Here is a 7442-nt window from a genome sequence, read left to right as displayed (position 1 = left end):
ATTTTAAGAGTGCAATTCTGAAGCTAGATCAGTCATAGGATTTTAAAATAATTTCTTGCAGATAAAATAGGAATTAATAGATCTTGTCTGTTTATCCCTTTCGGGGGATTGGTTATGAAAATTTAACTCAAATCGAGCCGTAGAGAAACAACTAAAGAGTTTTATAAGCTGGTGAGGAAAATTGCTTCCATACACAACCAGAATAATATATACCAAAATACAGATAGGTTATTAAAATGTTTCTGTATTTCAGGAATAGTTGAGTGAGATAGACCAGTTCTCATGTTTAAAAAAAAAAATAGGTTATCTAATCTGAACTGGGTCATGTTTCAGCAGAAGGAGGAATGTTGCTGTTCCCTTTGTATGTACTAGTAATATTCCTTTTGCTTTCTGCTCCTTATGTTTCTACACAAGACCTCTACCATTAGTCCCCAAAACAGAGTTCTTGTATTGGTCCTGCTTCTGATAGTTGGAAGTAAAGAAAGATTTGCTGGTAAATACGAATGTTCTAAGAGGCACACTGCAAATTCAGCGACCCATCAGGAAAAGCTGAGATTGGCATGATTTTAATTCTACATTTTAACTGTGTTTCAATGCTTCAAATAAATTTTAAATCTTAGTGAGTAAAAGCAACTGAAAGTAGCAAATTATTGAATGGAAGCATGAACTGCTATACTCTGGAAGACAAAACAAAAATATATACATCATATGTGGCCTGGTCTGTTCAGAATACAGGGAAAATGTTTAGGTAGCTTGAATTTAAAGTATGGGGGAAAAAAAAAACATACATACAGATAGGATCTCCATAGAACACAGCTTGTCATTGAAACACATCTTTTTTTACCAGGACAGTTTACTATAAATGTACCTTTTTTCCAAGTACCGATTTAATTTTCCTGTGGAGAAAGATAGTTAAATTAACATAGAAATACAGAAATGTAGTCTAGAGACTCATAATTTTACATATATTTGGTTGAACTGTAGATGTTAATCTATAAGGTAAAGAAAGCAAAAAAGCTATTTTATATCAACAGATTTTTGTCTTTTAAAAGAAGCAAAGGATTAAAATATTACTCCTCCTAAATTTATTAAATATAAAATAGCTTGAATGGCTTTGACATACTCATTAAAATTAATATGAACATTTCAATAGGACAGACTGACTATCATAAATTATTCAAGTAAAGAAATTATGCCACTCAACAAAGCATGCATTTTTTATTAAAATACAAGAAAAAATTTAGTGGCTAATTTCCATTTCACCCTGAATTACTAGCTTTGTCTTCTTGGGCTTTCAAAAGGAAATCAGTTACAATAAGCATACCCGGTTCTACTGCCTTGTGGATCACTTAACTTTAAAACAGAGTGTAGCCATGGTTACCAGTCATTGAAAAAGAAAAGAGACAAAGCCTTGACAGCAGTTTGTTGTAAGCCATGCAACCATAAATCAAATTAATTTTATAGCTCTTCAGACATAAACTGGTGCTATTAATAGCTTATGAGTTTCAGTGCAGGGGGAGTCTGTGCAAAGTGTAATGTGAGAAGGAATGGCGTGAGCCCACCTGCAGAATGACAGGGGTTGAGCAACTGGTAAAAGAAGTTTGATCATTGTTGTCCAGAATTGGTCTGTACCTGTCTATATATATCTAGGAAAACAAAAATGGACAGGAAGTTCCTCTATTAGGGAATTCAGTTCTCTGTTGTTGAAGGCTGTGTGTTAGTCTTCCAGGAACTTAAAAAATTCTGTTTTTAAATGCATTAGGTATTCCTCCTATTAATCCTACTGGAAGGCTCTGTTGTTTAGGAAAGCACTTCTGATTTCCAAGATATATTTATGTGTATGTTCTGGAACTGGCACTGTTCTTCACACCCATGTAGCTCCTTTTCTCACAATGTTTGTGGAAAGCCGTCCACTTTTCCTTTTTTTTCTGCCTGGACAAGCTTTTCTAGTTTCTTTTCAAGATTCCTTCTCCTTTTCTATGCTCATTTAAATATTCCTTCTCTGCAAGGAGATTCAGTACTTTGAATTCATACTTCTTGAACATGAGCAGAACTATATGTAATATTCAAAAAGAGGCCTTCTCAGCCTCTTCTGAATGGGCGTTGACAGCTTGCTGCCCCTTTTGGAAGTATTTCCTCAGTGCATCCGGGGATTGTATTTACATCTGGCATGGCAATGGTGAATGAAATGTGAAGCTCTTTACTAAACCTCACGGTGCTTATACAGCGTGTATGCCACTGAATCAGAAAGACTTCTGAGCAAAGCCTAAGGGGAAAATTAGTTCAACAGAAATGATTCAGTAAATGCACCATAGCATTTCTAACTTTGTGTGCTGACACCTACTTGTTTTGTTCTAAGCAGCTGTGGTCAGTGCGCATGCCCCCAACCCCAACTCCATAGTAGTACTAGTACTAGTAGTTTCTGGAAGATTTCCATGTGTGTTTAAAAACAGAAAACATTCAGAATGCTTTTATTTTTTTACATGCAGAATGACATAAATCATAAACTTCTAAGTGTTTGTGTGTCTAAAGAGAGATGTGAGCTAAAGTATTCTTGACCATTTGGATTTGGTTTTACAAGTACCATAAAATCTGTTAGTGTATATACTTACTTTAATGCTTGACAGGCATTCTCAGAAAAACTTAAATTTTTTTTAATCTAAGGAAAGACATTTCCTCAAAACTCCTAAGGAAAAAGTCACAAAACATAAACGGGCCATTTGCATTAGTTGTTATTTAACTAGTCCATTAGGTCTAATAGTTTGTTTAAATGTTTGGGAGTATATGGAACAGTAAATTTTCCTGATATTGTAATGGGTTTCTAAAGTACAGAATCAATTCCTCTTCCCTTCTGGAAATAATGTACTCCAAAATACTACTATACATTTGGTCTTATACTTCTTCAGCCTTTTTTTGTTCCTTTCCCTTATTCTTCACATGTGGACATGGCTCTTACAGAAGTGTTACTATTAAAACTTAGAAGGGAAGCATTCCTAGTTCTAGTTGCACAGTGTTGTGTCTTAAAATGGTTTGTATCCCTTCATCTTAAACTACTCTAAAAAGGATAACTATCATTACGAGGAGACAAGTGAATAATGAACAGTATTTCTGGAATTCTTCTATTATCGTACTGAAATGACTCTCTTTTATATTGAATTGAGGTTTGGCATCACCAAGAGCAGTATCTTTGTAGAAGCTCTTCTGTGACATCTACTGGTTAAAATGGCACTTGCATTGTAATTCTGGTATGTAATAACTACTTTAAATAGAATCCTTCCATCTCAATTAAACTGTTTAAAAATTCTGATACTTAATCATTCTTGCAGTAGCCTTTATGTGATTAAAGGCCAAAATTAAAATGAGTGACAATGTTTGTGGAAGTCAAATCAGAAACAGAGGATTATTATAATAAAGTTTCTGCCTTACATGTGAATTTCAAGATACTTTAACAAGTTGGATAGCCACCATCTTTTCATTAGGAAAGCTACAGAACAGAAAGTCTTCATAGGAACAAAGATATGGTAAGCGCTCAATGGACAATAAAGTAAATCAGTTCTAGAAGTAAGCCCCTGTATATCCCTTCAGAAAATCTTCCACCAAGGAAGGTATGCCGATTATAATATAATGAATTTATATAAAACAGGGAGTTCAGAAGCAAATGGAAGTTTGATAGACTGAAAGAACAAGGTTACAATAGTAATAGATTAAGGGTGGTCTTTCACTTAGATCATAGATAAGGACAAAGTCTTATAGTTGCCTACTGTATTAAAGAATTATTTTTCTTTTTTTTTTTTTATTTTTCAGGGAGGGAGAAACAAGCATGGACTCTGCTTTTCAATTCTTGATAGCTATATTATGATTTGCTACAGTATTATGGAAAATAACTAATTCATAACAAGTCTTTTGTTAACCTCTGATGTTTTCATATCAGGCTGTATTAGTAATAGGAGTTATTCAAATTGCCAAATTATAAATGATTTTTATTAACCTAAGATGTTCATAAAATAGTAGGAGTACTAAAGCAATGCTTTCCAGTGTAGACTCAGGACCTTTTAACGAAACAGGCAGTTCCAGAAAGTGAGTTGAATGTTTTAGTGAATTGGGTTTTTGTTTTACTGTACAGATCACTGTAATGACTGAAAATGTTGAGTGCTTCTCAGAAAGAAAATGATACACATATGAGGAATCAACTTTGAAGTTGTGCTTTCCATTCTAGAACTGAGAAAAAAAACCTAGAAAATTATCAACTAGAAAAAAAAGAAATATTTGTAAGGTAAGGCCCTTGGATGGGATTTGAGTGCCATCTTAAATTTTAATTAAACCCATCAGTTGTCTTCAGCAGCTTACTGATCTGCTTATTGAGTACTGCCTCACTCAAACAGAAGTTGTATTTTAAATGCTGAATATGCAAAATCTCCTTTTTACCTTTATGCTTCATCAGTCTCAGATGCAGTTGTCAAGCCCTCCTATAATATAGTAAAAAGAACAAATGTTTCTTCCTTTTTTGCTTAACTGTTCAGTATTTAAATAATTAGTTTCTATCTTCAGTCAGTCGAATTGTATTTGTGTAGGTGGTTTCTTTTTGAGCAACTGACTTCCTAACTAAACTCCTTTCCTGTTCAGCCTTCACTGAGTAGCAGAAAACTGCAGCATCATCTTTTATTTAGGGTGGAAACTGCATCTGTTCTAAGCAATAAAGCTCACATTTTGCTGTCAATCTTGCATAATTCTGTTGCAGCCAGTAAAAACACATAGCGCAGAGCCGATTTGGCACTTAAGAGACTACATTCTTTAGCTGCATTTTGGTTTCAGTTCAGTAAGTCTGAATCTCACCAAAGGAATCTTTCCTTTAGGAGAAACGATTTGACTGAATGAAAAACAAATGACAGATTTGATGCTAGATAAGAAATTGAATTTCCACCGTAGTAGTTCAGTTATGCCTGCCTCTGGCTGGTATTTGCTGTTGGGAAAGAGTCAGACATTCTTCCTGCTGTGAGATTGGAGATCAGTATCTGTTGCCATCCTAGTGCTCCTCCCTTCTCTGTCTACAAGGTCTATTCAGGTTCTGCTAGTTTAATTTTAATTTACTTCACTCATAACACACTATATTTGGGGGTTTATTTGCTGCCAATGTCATTATTCTGTTGCATAGAAAACTGTTATAGTCTGAAATCTGTTTTGTTTGGAGGTTTTTACAGGATAAGAACTTTAGAGGGAGAAGAATCTCTTAATTCTCTGATGCAAAAATTGCAATAAAAACTACATCTGACTAAAAACCTGCTGTTGTGACCTAACATGAGAGCAAACCCCCCATATTCCCTCCTGCTTCTCCTGCCTGCCTCCCTGAGGGGAGGGAGACCCAGGCAAGGAGCATGCTTCTGTGGACAGTTGGTAGACCAAAGGGAAAAAAGTAGACGGGCATAAACATGCCTGTTTGCATGTCTTGTTTTTATTTTATATACATAATATTTGAGACCTTTTGGTTAAAAGGGAGCCACGTCTTAAGGTAAAGACCTGTTTGTAATGGTACTTTGAAGTGTAGGTCAGCATGCCTGATTGCCTTATTCCGGGACGTTTCCTTCCGGAATACGCATGCAAAGGACGGGCCCGGGGAGGAGAGAAGGGGGACGCTGCAGGAGAGCCCCGCGGGAGGCATGTGGGGTTTTCGTGAGTTCGGGGAGTGCGTGCGCAGTTCTCAGTGCTACGTGTGCTCTTCCAGGAGCTGAAATAACAAAAGGGTTTGAAAAAAATGTTAGCTAAGCTGGGGCTAAAGAGAGAGAAAGCACTCACCCAACCAGCTGGGCTTTAATGGGCCCTGATACGCTGCAAGACCAGGTGCTGGGTTCGGACTGTGAGGGGGAGTTACTGGAAGAAGAGGATAACAGCTAGTGGGCCTAACAGTTACCTCCTCTGACGAAAATAATGTTTTCTCACTCTTTAATAAAATACATGCTTTGTTTAGTCCCAATTTGTGTTTGCAGGTAAGAAAAATGAGCTTTTACCGCCAGCGAAGTTAGCGCGATGTTCCCCGGACTGCGCCTGGAGAGGTGGCTTGCCGTTGGGGTAGTGATCCCTCCAGACCCGAACCCTCCCCGGCTTGTTACGTGGCTTCTGAAGTGTGTGCCCGCAGCTCTCGCCGCTCCCCAGCGAGACTGCTCATGATGCTACAGGGCACAAGCAGCGGTGCATCTGGGTCTTTACAGATGAGTTTCAGTTTTTAATGATGTTTATTCGTGTATTTTCCAGCAAGAGAAACGCACGTGCTACGTTTTTGTTAGACACAGAGGCCATCTTGTGGCAGACTGCTGGCAGTTGTATTAGAATACTTTTTAATTTAGATGGCAAAGCAAAATCCAGTTCGTTGCATTATTACAGTGTTATTTGTATTGTCATCATACCTTGAAGCATGATCATACTATATATACATTCTGAGTATCTGCATGGCCTGTAGCAGAATATTCATTCCTGAAGAGGAAGTACAGATGACAAAAGAGCTAATGATAGTATGATACTGCAATGAGAAAAATGTGGTAGTGGCTTCTGCTGTAAATACACTGGTTCCTTTATTAAAAAACCATATTATATTTTTAAATTTATTTTTTTAAAGAAAAATGCAAAAATTAAGGGATGGTTGTGTCAGAATAAAGCGGTGAAGTTCCTCATGTACTCTGTAATATGGTTGAAAATGATAATCCTACAGGATGAGACATTACTGAGTAGATTAAAAGGAATATTATTAATGTAATATTCAATTAATCTTCTGCAGTGTAACTTTCTCATATATAGTAGTGATTTGAAATATTGCAACTCTCTGATCCCTGAAAATAAAAACTGCAGATTCAAAACACAGATCACAATTAAGACTTGTCAGCAAGATATTCAGAGTTTCTGAATAATCTAACTATTATTAAAGTTTAGATTATAAAAATCTAAAATATGATTAAAAGTGGTGGTGAGGGTTGAAAGAGGAAGAAAATTGCTGCTTTGAATCTAGGAGAATGATTATAACTAAAATAAGGAGGTTTCACAGATAGCCTGAACTTGAAGAAAGCACTAGGAAAACTACACAGATGTCACCAGGTGTGTAACCACAAATTGATAACTGCATGTGTAAACACCAAACAGTCAGCTTTCTCCCCAGACTGTGATTAATTGGGACTTGCCAGCCACTTTCACTCCTTAAGAGAAATGTCAGAGTTTGGCTTTTAGAGAGACTTGTGGTGTGTTGTATCAGCTGGATTGCAATATAGTGGTGACTAACCAAAGGCTGTCAATTAGAATATTATTTCAGTAAAAACATAGCTATAAAAGTCCAACCCTGTTATTCTGAATTTTAAAAATTAGGTTAATTTTATTTGCCTTTTTAAGGCAAATGAGATTAGTAGATACAAATTCATTAGAATGAGTGATACAGATACGTCTGTCTTATTCTCTATGCCTTC

Source organism: Rhea pennata, chromosome 4 (assembly GCF_028389875.1).
Source record: "Rhea pennata isolate bPtePen1 chromosome 4, bPtePen1.pri, whole genome shotgun sequence".
NCBI lineage: Eukaryota > Metazoa > Chordata > Aves > Rheiformes > Rheidae > Rhea > Rhea pennata.
The sequence above is the reverse complement of the archived record's forward strand: the minus strand, read 5'-3'. Positions refer to the sequence as shown.